This window comes from Oncorhynchus mykiss, chromosome 26 (assembly GCF_057628025.1).
Source record: "Oncorhynchus mykiss isolate SJ-2025 chromosome 26, ASM5762802v1, whole genome shotgun sequence".
NCBI lineage: Eukaryota > Metazoa > Chordata > Actinopteri > Salmoniformes > Salmonidae > Oncorhynchus > Oncorhynchus mykiss.
In genome coordinates this window covers 47,891,269-47,909,912 of record NC_143047.1, presented here as the reverse complement: position 1 = coordinate 47,909,912, position 18,644 = coordinate 47,891,269, and positions in this window count along the sequence as shown.

Sequence of the window (18,644 nt, the reverse complement as noted above, 5' to 3'; positions counted from 1 at the left end):
ATGTGGCTTCACCACACAGACAGACAGCATTCTGGGTACAGGACTGAGGAACACATCTTCATGTGGCTTCACCACACAGACAGACAGCATTCTGGGTACAGGACTGAGGAACACATCTTCATGTGGCTTCACCACACAGACAGACAGCATTCTGGGTACAGGACTGAGAAACACATCTTCATATGGCTTCACCACACAGACAGACAGCATTCTGGGTACAGGACTGAGAAACACTGTCTGTTAAGACTTCACCACACACACAGACAGACAGACAGACAGACAGCATTCTGGGTACAGGACTGAGGAACACTGTCAGTAAGGCTTGACCACACAGACAGACAGCATTCTGGGTACAGGACTGAGGAACACATCTTCATGTGGCTTCACCACACAGACAGACAGCATTCTGGGTACAGGACTGAGGAACACTGTCCGTAAGGCTTGACCACACAGACAGACAGCATTCTGGGTACAGGACTGAGAAACACTGTCAGTAAAGCTTCACCACAGACAGACAGCATTCTGGGTACAGGACTGAGGAACACATATTCATAAGGCTTCACCACAGACAGACAGCATTCTGGGTACAGGACTGAGGAACACATATTCATGTGGCTTCACCACACAGACAGACAGCATTCTGGGTACAGGACTGAGGAACACTGTCCGTAAGGCTTGACCACACAGACAGACAGCATTCTGGGTACAGGACTGAGGAACACATCTTCATATGGCTTCACCACACAGACAGACAGCATTCTGGGTACAGGACTGAGAAACACTGTCTGTTAAGACTTCACCACACACACAGACAGACAGACAGACAGACAGCATTCTGGGTACAGGACTGAGGAACACATCTTCATGTGGCTTCACCACACAGACAGACAGCATTCTAGGTACAGGACTGAGAAACACTGTCTGTTAAGACTTCACCACACACACAGACAGACAGACAGACAGACAGCATTCTGGGTACAGGACTGAGGAACACATCTTCATATGGCTTCACCACACAGACAGACAGCATTCTGGGTACAGGACTGAGGAACACATCTTCATGTGGCTTCACCACACAGACAGACAGCATTCTGGGTACAGGACTGAGGAACACATCTTCATGTGGCTTCACCACACAGACAGACAGCATTCTAGGTACAGGACTGAGAAACACTGTCTGTTAAGACTTCACCACACACACAGACAGACAGACAGACAGACAGCATTCTGGGTACAGGACTGAGGAACACATCTTCATGTGGCTTCACCACACAGACAGACAGCATTCTGGGTACAGGACTGAGGAACACTGTCCGTAAGGCTTGACCACACAGACAGACAGCATTCTGGGTACAGGACTGAGGAACACATCTTCATATGGCTTCACCACACAGACAGACAGCATTCTGGGTACAGGACTGAGGAACACTGTCCGTAAGGCTTCACCACACAGACAGACAGCATTCTGGGTACAGGACTGAGAAACACTGTCAGTAAAGCTTCACCACAGACAGACAGCATTCTGGGTACAGGACTGAGGAACACATATTCATAAGGCTTCACCACAGACAGACAGCATTCTGGGTACAGGACTGAGGAACACATATTCATGTGGCTTCACCACACAGACAGACAGCATTCTGGGTACAGGACTGAGGAACACTGTCCGTAAGGCTTGACCACACAGACAGACAGCATTCTGGGTACAGGACTGAGGAACACTGTCCGTAAGGCTTGACCACACAGACAGACAGCATTCTGGGTACAGGACTGAGGAACACATCTTCATATGGCTTCACCACACAGACAGACAGCATTCTGGGTACAGGACTGAGGAACACTGTCCGTAAGGCTTGACCACACAGACAGACAGCATTCTGGGAACAGGACCTGCTGGAACCGCGTTTCCCAGTATCACCATGCAAACCAAAGGCATGTGTCTGACTCAGCCCTGTATCCTTCCTTAACCACTAATTGGTGGGATTTGTAGTCCTAACTGGCAGAATCCTGGATTCCATTACATATCAGCATCGGGCCTCTTTAAAACGTCTGTTTCTGAAATGTAGATGACATTCCATAATAAAAACCCAGGGTTGGCGGAAACTGCTCTGGCAGACGTATCAAATGGCACCCTTATTCCCTATTTAGTGCCCTATTTTTTTTTACCTCACCGGTCTAGAGTAGTGCACTATGTAGGGAATAGGGTTCCGTTTGGGACATGCGGCCTCTGTTTCACATAAACTTAGAGGCCTGGCTCTTGTATGGAACCTTGCGGTGCTGGGGGTTATGTTTTTTTAGGTTGTTTTTTTTTTTGCCGTTGCGCAGGAAATACTGATAGAGACGCTAACTCAAAGTGATCCTTTGCTATAACTGCATCCTCATTGTATTTTTATTTTGCTATTTCAATCTACCAATATAGAACTCTGGATGGTTGTAAAACATAATGTGGGACATGCGTTCTGTAGCTGAATGTTTTGCTATTCCTTATTGGGCCTTATGCACAGATACATGTTTAACTCAGGGCAAACTGTAACTAAGAATTCATTTGATGTCGGTGAATGAGCGGTTTGATGCTGGCAAGCAGCTTGGTGAGAAGGCAACAACTGTTGGTGCAATTATTAGAAAAAGGAAGAAGTTCAAGATGACGGTCAATCACAGCCAGCTCTAATCAACCCAGAACTTGTAACCAGTCATGGTGATGTGTCCCCCACCCAGAACTTGTAACCAGTCATGGTGATGTGTCCCCCCCTGCCCCCCCAAATGTCCCACAGCCAGCTCTAATCAACCCATAACTTGTAACCAGTCATGGTGATGTGTCCCCCACCCAGAACTTGTAACCAGTCATGGTGATGTGTCCCCCCCTGCCCCCCCAAATGTCCCACAGCCAGCTCTAATCAACCCAGAACTTGTAACCAGTCATGGTGATGTGTGTCCCCCCCCCCCCCCCCCCACCAAATGTCCCACAGCCAGCTCTAATCAACCCAGAACTTGTAACCAGTCATGGTGATGTGTCCCCCCCCTCCCCACCAAATGTCCCACAGCCAGCTCTAATCAACCCAGAACTTGTAACCAGTCATGGTGATGTGTCCCCCCCCCCCCCCCACCAAATGTCCCACAGCCAGCTCTAATCAACCCAGAACTTGTAACCAGTCATGGTGATGTGTCCCCCCCTGCCCCCCCAAATGTCCCACAGCCAGCTCTAATCAACCCAGAACTTGTAACCAGTCATGGTGATGTGTGTCCCCCCCCCCCCCCACCAAATGTCCCACAGCCAGCTCTAATCAACCCAGAACTTGTAACCAGTCATGGTGATGTGTGTCCCCCCCCCCCCACCAAATGTCCCACAGCCAGCTCTAATCAACCCAGAACTTGTAACCAGTCATGGTGATGTGTCCCCCCCCCCCCCACCAAATGTCCCACAGCCAGCTCTAATCAACCCAGAACTTGTAACCAGTCATGGTGATGTGTGTCCCCCCCCCCCACCAAATGTCCCACAGCCAACTCTAATCAACCCAGAACTTGTAACCAGTCATGGTGATATGTCCCCCCCCCCCCAAATGTCCCACAGCCAGCTCTAATCAACCCAGAACTTGTAACCAGTCATGGTGATATGTCCCCCCCCCCCAAATGTCCCACAGCCAGCTCTAATCAACCCAGAACTTGTAACCAGTCATGGTGATATGTCCCCCCCCCCCCAAATGTCCCACAGCCAGCTCTAATCAACCCAGAACTTGTAACCAGTCATGGTGATATGTCCCCCCCTCCCCACCACCAAATGTACATAATGTACATATTCTTTATCCCCTTACACTTGTGTGTATAAGGTAGTAGTTTTGGAATTGTTAGGGTAGATTACTCGTTGGCTATTACTGCACTGCCGGAACTAGAAGCACAAGCATTTCGCTACACTCGCATTAACATCTGCTAACCATGTGTATGTGACCAATAACATTTGATTTGGTTTCATCAACCCAGGCCTTCACCTCAGCCAAATGATAATTGCACCAAGAATTTGGCCAAGGAAAACAAGGCCTTTGGTCCTTTCGAGGCCCAGCCAACTGAGAAACGGTATCGTCGTGACTCTTAATTCATATCATTCCTACCAGACCCGGTTCGGAGGCCATTGTGACCATGTCAATCTAAATGGGTGGAGCCTGTTGGTTCCCAGTAATTAAACTGTTTTAATGAGGACACACTTTATTCTCTATGACATCACAAAGGAGGAAAGATCCGACTGCAGGGTGCTGACGGGACGAGGGGGAAAAAGGGCTACGGGGGTGTGTCCTAAATCGCACCCTATTTCTTTATTTGGGCCCTGAACAAAAGGAGTGCACTACATAGGGAATAGGGTTCTGGTCTAAAGTAGTGCACTACATAGGGAATAGGGTTCTGGTCTAAAGTTGTGCACTATATAGGGAATAGGGTTCCATGGGGTCCTGGTCTAAAGTAGTGCACTACATAGGGAATAGGGTTCTGGTCTAAAGTAGTGCACTATATAGGGAATAGGGTGTCATAGGGCTCTGGCCTAAAGTAGTGCACTATATAGGGAATAGGGTGCCATAGGGCTCTGGCCTAAAGTAGTGCACTATATAGGGAATAGGGTTCTGGTCTATAGTAGTACCACTATATAGGGAATAGGGCTCTGGTGTAAAGTAGTACCACTATATAGGGAATAGGGCTCTGGTCTATAGTAGTACCACTATATAGGGAACAGGACCCTGGTCTATAGTAGTACCACTATATAGGGAATAGGGCTCTGGTCTATAGTAGTGTACTATATAGGGAACAGGGCTCTGGTATATAGTAGTGCACTATATAGGGAATAGGGCTCTGGTGTAAAGTAGTACCACTATATAGGGAATAGGGTTCTGGTCTATAGTAGTACCACTATATAGGGAATAGGGCTCTGGTGTAAAGTAGTACCACTATATAGGGAATAGGGCTCTGGTCTATAGTAGTACCACTATATAGGGAACAGGACCCTGGTCTATAGTAGTACCACTATATAGGGAATAGGGCTCTGGTCTATAGTAGTGTACTATATAGGGAACAGGGCTCTGGTATATAGTAGTGCACTATATAGGGAATAGGGCTCTGGTCTATAGTAGTACCACTATATAGGGAATAGGGCTCTGGTCTATAGTAGTACCACTATATAGGGAATAGGGCTCTGGTCTATAGTAGTACCACTATATAGGGAATAGGGCTCTGGTCTATAGTAGTGTACTATATAGGGAACAGGGCTCTGGTATATAGTAGTACCACTATATAGGGAATAGGGAGCCATAGGGCTCTGGTGTAAAGTAGTACCACTATATAGGGAATAGGGCTCTGGTCTATAGTAGTACCACTATATAGGGAACAGGGCTCTGGTATATAGTAGTACCACTATATAGGGAATAGGGAGCCATAGGGCTCTGGTGTAAAGTAGTACCACTATATAGGGAATAGGGCTCTGGTCTATAGTAGTACCACTATATAGGGAACAGGGCTCTGGTATATAGTAGTACCACTATATAGGGAATAGGGCTCTGGTCTATAGTAGTACCACTATATAGGGAATAGGGAGCCATAGGGCTCTGGTGTAAAGTAGTACCACTATATAGGGAATAGGGAGCCATAGGGCTCTGGTGTAAAGTAGTACCACTATATAGGGAATAGGGAGCCATAGGGCTCTGGTGTAAAGTAGTACCACTATATAGGGAATAGGGAGCCATAGGGCTCTGGTGTAAAGTAGTACCACTATATAGGGAATAGGGCTCTGGTCTATAGTAGTACCACTATATAGGGAACAGGGCTCTGGTATATAGTAGTACCACTATATAGGGAATAGGGCTCTGGTCTATAGTAGTACCACTATATAGGGAATAGGGCTCTGGTCTATAGTAGTACCACTATATAGGGAATAGGGAGCCATAGGGCTCTGGTGTAAAGTAGTACCACTATATAGGGAATAGGGCTCTGGTCTATAGTAGTACCACTATATAGGGAACAGGGCTCTGGTATATAGTAGTACCACTATATAGGGAATAGGGCTCTGGTCTATAGTAGTACCACTATATAGGGAATAGGGCTCTGGTCTATAGTAGTACCACTATATAGGGAATAGGGCTCTGGTCTATAGTAGTACCACTATATAGGGAATAGGGCTCTGGTATATAGTAGTACCACTATATAGGGAATAGGGCTCTGGTCTATAGTAGTACCACTATATAGGGAATAGGACTCTGGTCTATAGTAGTACCACTATATAGGGAATAGGGCACTGGTCTATAGTAGTACCACTATATAGGGAATAGGGCTCTGGTATATAGTAGTACCACTATATAGGGAATAGGGCTCTGGTCTATAGTAGTACCACTATATAGGGAATAGGGTTCTGGTCTATAGTAGTACCACTATATAGGGAATAGGGCTCTGGTCTATAGTAGTACCACTATATACGGAATAGGGTTCTGGTCTATAGTAGTACCACTATATAGGGAATAGGACTCTGGTCTATAGTAGTATCACTATATAGGGAATAGGGCTCTGGTCTATAGTAGTACCACTATATAGGGAATAGGACTCTGGTCTATAGTAGTACCACTATATAGGGAATAGGGCTCTGGTCTATAGTAGTACCACTATATAGGGAATAGGGTTCTGGTCTATAGTAGTACCACTATATAGGGAATAGGGCTCTGGTCTATAGTAGTACCACTATATAGGGAATAGGGCTCTGGTGTAAAGTAGTACCACTATATAGGGAATAGGGTTCTGGTCTATAGTAGTACCACTATATAGGGAATAGGGCTCTGGTGTAAAGTAGTACCACTATATAGGGAATAGGGCTCTGGTCTATAGTAGTACCACTATATAGGGAACAGGACCCTGGTCTATAGTAGTACCACTATATAGGGAATAGGGCTCTGGTCTATAGTAGTGTACTATATAGGGAACAGGGCTCTGGTATATAGTAGTGCACTATATAGGGAATAGGGCTCTGGTCTATAGTAGTACCACTATATAGGGAATAGGGCTCTGGTCTATAGTAGTACCACTATATAGGGAATAGGGCTCTGGTCTATAGTAGTACCACTATATAGGGAATAGGGCTCTGGTCTATAGTAGTGTACTATATAGGGAACAGGGCTCTGGTATATAGTAGTACCACTATATAGGGAATAGGGAGCCATAGGGCTCTGGTGTAAAGTAGTACCACTATATAGGGAATAGGGCTCTGGTCTATAGTAGTACCACTATATAGGGAACAGGGCTCTGGTATATAGTAGTACCACTATATAGGGAATAGGGAGCCATAGGGCTCTGGTGTAAAGTAGTACCACTATATAGGGAATAGGGCTCTGGTCTATAGTAGTACCACTATATAGGGAACAGGGCTATGGTATATAGTAGTACCACTATATAGGGAATAGGGCTCTGGTCTATAGTAGTACCACTATATAGGGAATAGGGAGCCATAGGGCTCTGGTGTAAAGTAGTACCACTATATAGGGAATAGGGAGCCATAGGGCTCTGGTGTAAAGTAGTACCACTATATAGGGAATAGGGAGCCATAGGGCTCTGGTGTAAAGTAGTACCACTATATAGGGAATAGGGAGCCATAGGGCTCTGGTGTAAAGTAGTACCACTATATAGGGAATAGGGCTCTGGTCTATAGTAGTACCACTATATAGGGAACAGGGCTCTGGTATATAGTAGTACCACTATATAGGGAATAGGGCTCTGGTCTATAGTAGTACCACTATATAGGGAATAGGGCTCTGGTCTATAGTAGTACCACTATATAGGGAATAGGGAGCCATAGGGCTCTGGTGTAAAGTAGTACCACTATATAGGGAATAGGGCTCTGGTCTATAGTAGTACCACTATATAGGGAACAGGGCTCTGGTATATAGTAGTACCACTATATAGGGAATAGGGCTCTGGTCTATAGTAGTACCACTATATAGGGAATAGGGCTCTGGTCTATAGTAGTACCACTATATAGGGAATAGGGCTCTGGTCTATAGTAGTACCACTATATAGGGAATAGGGCTCTGGTATATAGTAGTACCACTATATAGGGAATAGGGCTCTGGTCTATAGTAGTACCACTATATAGGGAATAGGACTCTGGTCTATAGTAGTACCACTATATAGGGAATAGGGCACTGGTCTATAGTAGTACCACTATATAGGGAATAGGGCTCTGGTATATAGTAGTACCACTATATAGGGAATAGGGCTCTGGTCTATAGTAGTACCACTATATAGGGAATAGGGTTCTGGTCTATAGTAGTACCACTATATAGGGAATAGGGCTCTGGTCTATAGTAGTACCACTATATACGGAATAGGGTTCTGGTCTATAGTAGTACCACTATATAGGGAATAGGACTCTGGTCTATAGTAGTATCACTATATAGGGAATAGGGCTCTGGTCTATAGTAGTACCACTATATAGGGAATAGGACTCTGGTCTATAGTAGTACCACTATATAGGGAATAGGGCTCTGGTCTATAGTAGTACCACTATATAGGGAATAGGGTTCTGGTCTATAGTAGTACCACTATATAGGGAATAGGGCTCTGGTCTATAGTAGTACCACTATATAGGGGATAGGGCTCTGGTCTATAGTAGTACCACTATATAGGGAATAGGGCTCTGGTCTATAGTAGTACCACTATATAGGGAATAGGGCTCTGGTCTATAGTAGTACCACTATATAGGGAATAGGGCTCTGGTCTATAGTAGTACCACTATATAGGGAATAGGGGTCTGGTCTATAGTAGTACCACTATATAGGGAATAGGGCTCTGGTCTATAGTAGTACCACTATATAGGGAATAGGGCTCTGGTCTATAGTAGTACCACTATATAGGGAATAGGGCTCTGGTCTATAGTAGTACCACTATATAGGGAATAGGGCTCTGGTCTATAGTAGTACCACTATATAGGGAATAGGGCTCTGGTCTATAGTAGTACCACTATATAGGGAATAGGGCTCTGGTCTATAGTAGTACCACTATATAGGGAATAGGGCTCTGGTCTATAGTAGTACCACTATATAGGGAATAGGGCTCTGGTCTATAGTAGTACCACTATATAGGGAATAGGGCTCTGGTCTATAGTAGTACCACTATATAGGGAATAGGGCTCTGGTCTATAGTAGTACCACTATATAGGGAATAGGGCTCTGGTCTATAGTAGTACCACTATATAGGGAATAGGGCTCTGGTCTATAGTAGTACCACTATATAGGGAATAGGGCTCTGGTCTATAGTAGTACCACTATATAGGGAATAGGGCTCTAGTCTATAGTAGTACCACTATATAGGGAATAGGGCTCTGGTCTATAGTAGTACCACTATATAGGGAATAGGGCTCTGGTCTATAGTAGTACCACTATATAGGGAGTAGGGCTCTGGTCTATAGTAGTACCACTATATAGGGAATAGGGCTCTGGTCTATAGTAGTACCACTATATAGGGAATAGGGCTCTGGTCTATAGTAGTACCACTATATAGGGAATAGGGCTCTGGTCTATAGTAGTACCACTATATAGGGAATAGGGCTCTGGTCTATAGTAGTACCACTATATAGGGAATAGGGCTCTGGTCTATAGTAGTACCACTATATAGGGAATAGGGCTCTGGTCTATAGTAGTACCACTATATAGGGAATAGGGCTCTGGTCTATAGTAGTACCACTATATAGGGAATAGGGCTCTGGTCTATAGTAGTACCACTATATAGGGAATAGGGCTCTGGTCTATAGTAGTACCACTATATAGGGAATAGGGCACTGGTCTATAGTAGTACCACTATATAGGGAATAGGACTCTGGTCTATAGTAGTACCACTATATAGGGAATAGGGCTCTGGTCTATAGTAGTGTATTATATAGGGAATAGGGCTCTGGTCTATAGTAGTACCACTATATAGGGAATAGGGCTCTGGTCTATAGTAGTACCACTATATAGGGAATAGGGCTCTAGTCTATAGTAGTACCACTATATAGGGAATAGGGCTCTGGTCTATAGTAGTACCACTATATAGGGAATAGGGCTCTGGTCTATAGTAGTACCACTATATAGGGAATAGGGCTCTGGTCTATAGTAGTACCACTATATAGGGAATAGGGCTCTGGTCTATAGTAGTACCACTATATAGGGAATAGGGCTCTGGTCTATAGTAGTACCACTATATAGGGAATAGGGCTCTGGTCTATAGTAGTACCACTATATAGGGAATAGGGCTCTGGTCTATAGTAGTACAACTATATAGGGAATAGGGCTCTGGTCTATAGTAGTACCACTATATAGGGAATAGGGCTCTAGTCTATAGTAGTACCACTATATAGGGAATAGGGCTCTGGTCTATAGTAGTACCACTATATAGGGAATAGGGCTCTGGTCTATAGTAGTACCACTATATAGGGAATAGGACTCTGGTCTATAGTAGTACCACTATATAGGGAATAGGGCTCTGGTCTATAGTAGTACCACTATATAGGGAATAGGGCTCTGGTCTATAGTAGTACCACTATATAGGGAATAGGGCTCTGGTCTATAGTAGTACCACTATATAGGGAATAGGACTCTGGTCTATAGTAGTACCACTATATAGGGAATAGGGCTCTGGTCTATAGTAGTACCACTATATAGGGAATAGGGCTCTGGTCTATAGTAGTACCACTATATAGGGAATAGGGCTCTGGTCTATAGTAGTACCACTATATAGGGAATAGGACTCTGGTCTATAGTAGTACCACTATATAGGGAATAGGGCTCTGGTCTATAGTAGTACCACTATATAGGGAATAGGGCTCTGGTCTATAGTAGTACCACTATATAGGGAATAGGACTCTGGTCTATAGTAGTACCACTATATAGGGAATAGGGCGCTGGTCTATAGTAGTGCACTATATAGGGAATAGGGCTCTGGTCTATAGTAGTACCACTATATAGGGAATAGGGCTCTGGTCTATAGTAGTGTACTATATAGGGAATAGGGCTCTGGTCTATAGTAGTACCACTATATAGGGAATAGGGCTCTGGTCTATAGTAGTACCACTATATAGGGAATAGGGCCCTGGTCTATAGTAGTACCACTATATAGGGAATAGGACTCTGGTCTATAGTAGTACCACTATATAGGGAATAGGGCTCTGGTCTATAGTAGTGTACTATATAGGGAATAGGGCTCTGGTCTATAGTAGTACCACTATATAGGGAATAGGGCTCTGGTCTATAGTAGTACCACTATATAGGGAATAGGGCTCTGGTCTATAGTAGTACCTCTATATAGGGAATAGGGCTCTGGTCTATAGTAGTACCACTATATAGGGAATAGGGCTCTGGTCTATAGTAGTACCAATATATAGGGAATAGGGTGTCATTTGGGACATAGAAGGTACCTGATGTCCTCAGGTAAAGCATCAGTACCGGTAAGCTGCTGCTGCAGGACAGGTGGGTGGAAGAGAAAAAAGCCTCCTGCGCCAGTTGGCATCTCCTGCGCCAGTTGGCATCTCCTGCGCCAGTTGGCATCTCCTGCGCCAGTTGGCATCTCCTGCGCCAGTTGGCATCTCCTGTGCCTCTTGTCTTTTCATACAAGCGGGAATTTACACAATTACACAACACCATGAGGGTAGAGAGCAGCGTCTGTGTAAACAGTAGCCTTCCTCCTCCTCCTCCTCCTCCTCCTCCTCTCTGACCGTGTGCCCAACCTGAAACCAACCACGAGTCTACTGACAGATATGTGGCAACAGAACATCAGTGTGGTTGGCTGACAGTGGGCGTGAGAGGAGTAGAAAGGGTTGACTGTCTAAAATGTATCAAGGCGGAGGGAGATGAGCTCCACGGGTCGTGTATCTAGTCATCTTTACCTGTACGTGCCTGAAACCATTCTACTGACAGATATGTGCCAAACGAAAACTTAGAGAGTTTTTTCCCCTCCTCTCCATTACTGGCAGTGGGTGGGTTGATGACTGTATAAATACACCTGGGGAGGAACCAAGCTTCACAGGTGGTGTAACCTATTCCCTATATAGTGGTACTACTATAGACCAGAGCTCTATTCCCTATATAGTGGTACTACTATAGACCAGAGCCCTATTCCCTATATAGTGGTACTACTATAGACCAGAGCCCTATTCCCTATATAGTACAATACTATAGACCAGAGCCCTATTCCCTATATAGTGGCACTACTATAGACAGTTGCTTTGTTATTATGGCGTATTGTGATGTCATTATGGCATATTGTGATGTCATTATGGCGTATTGTGATGTCATTATGGGGTATTGTGATGTCATTATGGCATATTGTGATGTCATTATGGCGTATTGTGATGTCATTATGGGGTATTGTGATGTCATTATGGGTTATTGTGATGTCATTATGGCGTATTGTGATGTCATTATGGGGTATTGTTATGTCATTATGGGTTATTGTGATGTCATTATGGCGTATTGTGATGTCATTATGGGGTATTGTGATGTCATTATGGGTTATTGTGATGTCATTATGGCGTATTGTGATGTCATTATGGGGTATTGTGATGTCATTATGGGGTATTGTGATGTCATTATGGGGTATTGTGATGTCATTATGGCGTATTGTGATGTCATTATGGGGTATTGTGATGTCATTATGGGGTATTGTGATGTCATTATGGGGTATTGTGATGTCATTATGGGATTTTGTGATGTCATTATGGCGTATTGTGATGTCATTATGGGGTATTGTGATGTCATTATGGGGTATTGTGATGTCATTATGGGGTATTGTGATGTCATTATGGGATTTTGTGATGTCATTATGGCGTATTGTGATGTCATCATGGCGTATTGTGTGTAAATTGATGATGGGGTGGGAAAAACTATTTGATTCATTTTAGAATAAAGCTGCAACATAACAAAACGTGGAAAAAGTCAAAGGGTCTGAATACTTTACGAAAGGCCCTGTATCTACCTCAACTACCTCGTACCCCTGTACATGGCCTACCTCGAACCCCCGTACATGTCCTACCTCGTACCCCCGTACATGTTCTGCCTCGTACCCCTGTACATGGCCTACCTCGTACCCCTGTACATGACCTGCCTCGTACCCCTTTACATGGCCTACCTCGTACCCCTGTACATGTCCTGCCTCGTACCCCTGTACATGTCCTACCTCGTACCCCTGTACATGGCCTACCTCGTATCCCTTTACATGGCCTGCCTCGTACCCCTGTACATGGCCTACCTCGTACCCCTGTACATGTCCTACCTCGTACCCCTGTACATGGCCTGCCTCGTAACCCTGCACATGGTCTGCCTCGTACCCCTGTACATGGACAAGTTATTGTTACTCATTGTGTATTTATTCAGCAGGTAGCCTAGTGGTTAGAGTGTTGGACGAGGAACCGAAAGGGTGCATGATTGAATCCCCGAGCTGACAAGGTAAAAATCTGTCGTTCTGCACCTGAACAAGGCAGTTAACCTTGTTAACCAGTTAACCTGAGTTCCTTAGGCCAGTTAACCCACTGTTCCTATGGAGATCTACCATCCTGGGGAGGTTTCAGTCCAACCCTCTTCCTGGAGATCTACCGTCCTGGGGGGTTTCAGTCCAACCCTCTTCCTGGAGATCTACCAACCTGGGGGGTTTCAGTCCAACCCTCTTCCTGGAGATCTACCGTCCTGGGGGGTTTCAGTCCAACCCTCTTCCTGGAGATCTACCAACCTGGGGGGTTTTCAGTCCAACCCTCTTCCTGGAGATCTACCGTCCTGGGGGGTTTCAGTCCAACCCTCTTCCTGGAGATCTACCAACCTGGGGGGTTTTCAGTCCAACCCTCTTCCTGGAGATCTACAGTCCTGGGGGGTTTTCAGACCAACCCTCTTCCTGGAGATCTACCAACCTGGGGGGTTTTCAGTCCAACCCTCTTCCTGGAGATCTTAACACACCTGATTCTACTAATTAGCTGAATCGGATTTGTTGGGACTGAACCTACAGGACAGTAGATCTCCAGGAAAAGGGTTGGGCAGCCCTGTTGTAGACAATACAGACCAGTCAGGTATCGGGTAGACAATACAGACCAGTCAGGTATCTTGTAGACAATACAGACCAGTCAGGTATCTTGTAGACCAGTCAGGTATCTTGCAGACCAGTCAGGTATCTTGTAGACAATACAGACCAGTCAGGTATCTTGTAGACAATACAGACCAGTCAGGTATCTTGTAGACCAGTCAGGTATCTTGCAGACCAGTCAGGTATCTTGTAGACAATACAGACCAGTCAGGTATCTTGTAGACAATACAGACCTGTCAGGTATCTTGTAGACAATACAGACCAGTCAGGTATCTTGTAGACAATACAGACCAGTCAGGTATCTTGTAGACCAGGCAGGTATCTTGTAGACCAGTCAGGTATCTTGTAACAATACAGACCAGTCAGGTATCTAGTAGACAATACAGACCAGTCAGGTATCAGGTAGACAATACAGCCCAGTCAGGTATCGTGTAGACAATACAGACCAGTCAGGTATCTTGTAGACAATACAGACCAGTCAGGTATCTTGTAGACAATACAGACCAGTCATTTATCTAACACTAGGAAAGGATGTCACATGACGCTGGAGAGCCGAAGCAGGTACGAAGCAGGTACGAAGCAGGTACGAAGCAGGTACGAAGCAGGTACGGCGAGCCAAACGTTTAATAAAGAACGGACATGGAACGAGACAGAAACAGCGTCAACATAAAAGAAAAACAAAGACAGAAAACAATCAATGCATCAGCGGGGAACAGAGCAGGAAACTGATGAATAAAGGGGAGGAAATGAACAGGTGATAAGTGAGTCCAGGTGAGTCCAATATCACTGAAGCGCGTGCCGAGGGAAGGCAGGTGATAAGTGAGTCCAGGTGAGTCCAATATCACTGAAGCGCGTGCCGAGGGAAGGCAGGTGATAAGTGAGTCCAGGTGAGTCCAATATCGCTGAAGCGCGTGCCGAGGGAAGGCAGGTGATAAGTGAGTCCAGGTGAGTCCAATATCGCTGAAGCGCGTGCCGAGGGAAGGCAGGTGATAAGTGAGTCCAGGTGAGTCCAATATCGCTGAAGCGCGTGCCGAGGGAAGGCAGGTGATAAGTGAGTCCAGGTGAGTCCAATATCGCTGAAGCGCGTGCCGAGGGAATGCAGGTGATAAGTGAGTCCAGGTGAGTCCAATATCGCTGAAGCGCGTGCCGAGGGAATGCAGGTGATAAGTGAGTCCAGGTGAGTCCAATATCACTGAAGCGCGTGCCGAGGGAATGCAGGTGATACGTGAGTCCAGGTGAGTCCAATATCACTGAAGCGCGTGCCGAGGGAAGGCAGGTGATAAGTGAGTCCAGGTGAGTCCAATATCACTGAAGCGCGTGCCGAGGGAATGCAGGTGATAAGTGAGTCCAGGTGGGTCCAATATCGCTGAAGCGCGTGCCGAGGGAAGGCAGGTGATAAGTGAGTCCAGGTGAGTCCAATATCACTGAAGCGCGTGCCGAGGGAAGGCAGGTGATAAGTGAGTCCAGGTGAGTCCAATATCGCTGAAGCGCGTGTCGAGGGAAGGCAGGTGATAAGTGAGTCCAGGTGAGTCCAATATCGCTGAAGCGCGTGCCGAGGGAAGGCAGGTGATACGTGAGTCCAGGTGAGTCCAATATCGCTGAAGCGCGTGCCGAGGGAAGGCAGGTGATACGTGAGTCCAGGTGAGTCCAATATCACTGAAGCGCGTGCCGAGGGAATGCAGGTGATAAGTGAGTCCAGGTGAGTCCAATATCGCTGAAGCGCGTGCCGAGGGAATGCAGGTGATAAGTGAGTCCAGGTGAGTCCAATATCGCTGAAGAGCGTGCCGAGGGAAGGCAGGTGATAAGTGAGTCCAGGTGAGTCCAATATCGCTGAAGAGCGTGTCGAGGGAAGGCAGGTGATAAGTGAGTCCAGGTGAGTCCAATATCGCTGAAGCGCGTGTCGAGGGAAGGCAGGTGTGCGTATTTGATGGCAGGAGTACGTGATGCAGGGCAGCTTGGCGCCCTCAAGCAGCCAGGGGAGGGGAGAGCGGGAGCAGACTTGGCAAAGGGAAGGAGTTCCCAGCCCGCTTTGAAATCTTTCTTCTTTCTATTCATTCCCAGAATCTTTCAATAGCAGTGTTTTATTTATAAAGATGAATAATGCTTGTTGTTTCTATGCCAGATAGACACATGTTGTTAGAAAGGAGGCTTCATTCAGTCCTGAAGCATGGTGTACCTTCTGCTGAGTCACGGTAGGCTCCTTCAGTAAGGGATGTTTTCAATCTAGTTAACATTGCCATCTGGTGGCAAGTTTATGATGGTACCAGTCTGTTCTGGTCTTATGATGGTACCAGTCTGTTCTGGTCTTATGATGGTACCAGTCTGTTCTGGTCTTATGATGGTACCAGTCTGTTCTAGCCTTATGATGGTACCAGTCTGTTCTGGTCTTATGATGGTACCAGTCTGTTCTGGTCTTATGATGGTACCAGTCTGTTCTGGTCTTATGATGGTACCAGTCTGTTCTGGTCTTATGCTGGTACCAGTCTGTTCTGGTCTTATGATGGTACCAGTCTGTTCTAGCCTTATGATGGTACCAGTCTGTTCTAGCCTTATGATGGTACCAGTCTGTTCTAGCCTTATGCTGGTACCAGTCTGTTCTAGCCTTATGATGGTACCAGTCTGTTCTAGCCTTATGATGGTACCAGTCTGTTCTGGTCTTATGATGGTACCAGTCTGTTCTAGCCTTATGATGGTACCAGTCTGTTCTAGCCTTATGATGGTACCAGTCTGTTCTGGTCTTATGCTGGTACCAGTCTGTTCTGGTCTTATGATGGTACCAGTCTGTTCTAGTCTTATGATGGTACCAGTCTGTTCTAGCCTTATGATGGTACCAGTCTGTTCTAGCCTTATGATGGTACCAGTCTGTTCTAGCCTTATGATGGTACCAGTCTGTTCTGGTCTTATGATGGTACCAGTCTGTTCTAGCCTTATGATGGTACCAGTCTGTTCTAGCCTTATGATGGTACCAGTCTGTTCTGGTCTTATGATGGTACCAGTCTGTTCTGGTCTTATGATGGTACCAGTCTGTTCTAGCCTTATGATGGTACCAGTCTGTTCTAGCCTTATGATGGTACCAGTCTGTTCTAGCCTTATGATGGAACCAGTCTGTTCTGGTCTTATGATGGTACCAGTCTGTTCTGGTCTTATGATGGTACCAGTCTGTTCTGGTCTTATGCTGGTACCAGTCTGTTCTGGTCTTATGATGGTACCAGTCTGTTCTAGCCTTATGATGGTACCAGTCTGTTCTAGCCTTATGATGGTACCAGTCTGTTCTAGCCTTATGCTGGTACCAGTCTGTTCTAGCCTTATGATGGTACCAGTCTGTTCTAGCCTTATGATGGTACCAGTCTGTTCTGGTCTTATGATGGTACCAGTCTGTTCTAGCCTTATGATGGTACCAGTCTGTTCTAGCCTTATGATGGTACCAGTCTGTTCTGGTCTTATGCTGGTACCAGTCTGTTCTGGTCTTATGATGGTACCAGTCTGTTCTAGCCTTATGATGGTACCAGTCTGTTCTGGTCTTATGATGGTACCAGTCTGTTCTAGCCTTATGATGGTACCAGTCTGTTCTGGTCTTATGATGGTACCAGTCTGTTCTAGCCTTATGATGGTACCAGTCTGTTCTGGTCTTATGATGGTACCAGTCTGTTCTAGCCTTATGATGGTACCAGTCTGTTCTGGTCTTATGATGGTACCAGTCTGTTCTAGCCTTATGATGGTACCAGTCTGTTCTAGCCTTATGATGGTACCAGTCTGTTCTGGTCTTATGCTGGTACCAGTCTGTTCTGGTCTTATGCTGGTACCAGTCTGTTCTGGTCTTATGATGGTACCAGTCTGTTCTAGTCTTATGATGGTACCAGTCTGTTCTAGCCTTATGATGGTACCAGTCTGTTCTAGCCTTATGATGGTACCAGTCTGTTCTAGCCTTATGATGGTACCAGTCTGTTCTGGTCTTATGATGGTACCAGTCTGTTCTAGCCTTATGATGGTACCAGTCTGTTCTAGCCTTATGATGGTACCAGTCTGTTCTGGTCTTATGATGGTACCAGTCTGTTCTGGTCTTATGATGGTACCAGTCTGTTCTAGCCTTATGATGGTACCAGTCTGTTCTAGCCTTATGATGGTACCAGTCTGTTCTAGCCTTATGATGGAACCAGTCTGTTCTGGTCTTATGATGGTACCAGTCTGTTCTGGTCTTATGATGGTACCAGTCTGTTCTGGTCTTATGCTGGTACCAGTCTGTTCTGGTCTTATGATGGTACCAGTCTGTTCTAGCCTTATGATGGTACCAGTCTGTTCTAGCCTTATGATGGTACCAGTCTGTTCTAGCCTTATGCTGATACCAGTCTGTTCTAGCCTTATGATGGTACCAGTCTGTTCTAGCCTTATGATGGTACCAGTCTGTTCTGGTCTTATGATGGTACCAGTCTGTTCTAGCCTTATGATGGTACCAGTCTGTTCTAGCCTTATGATGGTACCAGTCTGTTCTGGTCTTATGCTGGTACCAGTCTGTTCTGGTCTTATGATGGTACCAGTCTGTTCTAGCCTTATGATGGTACCAGTCTGTTCTGGTCTTATGATGGTACCAG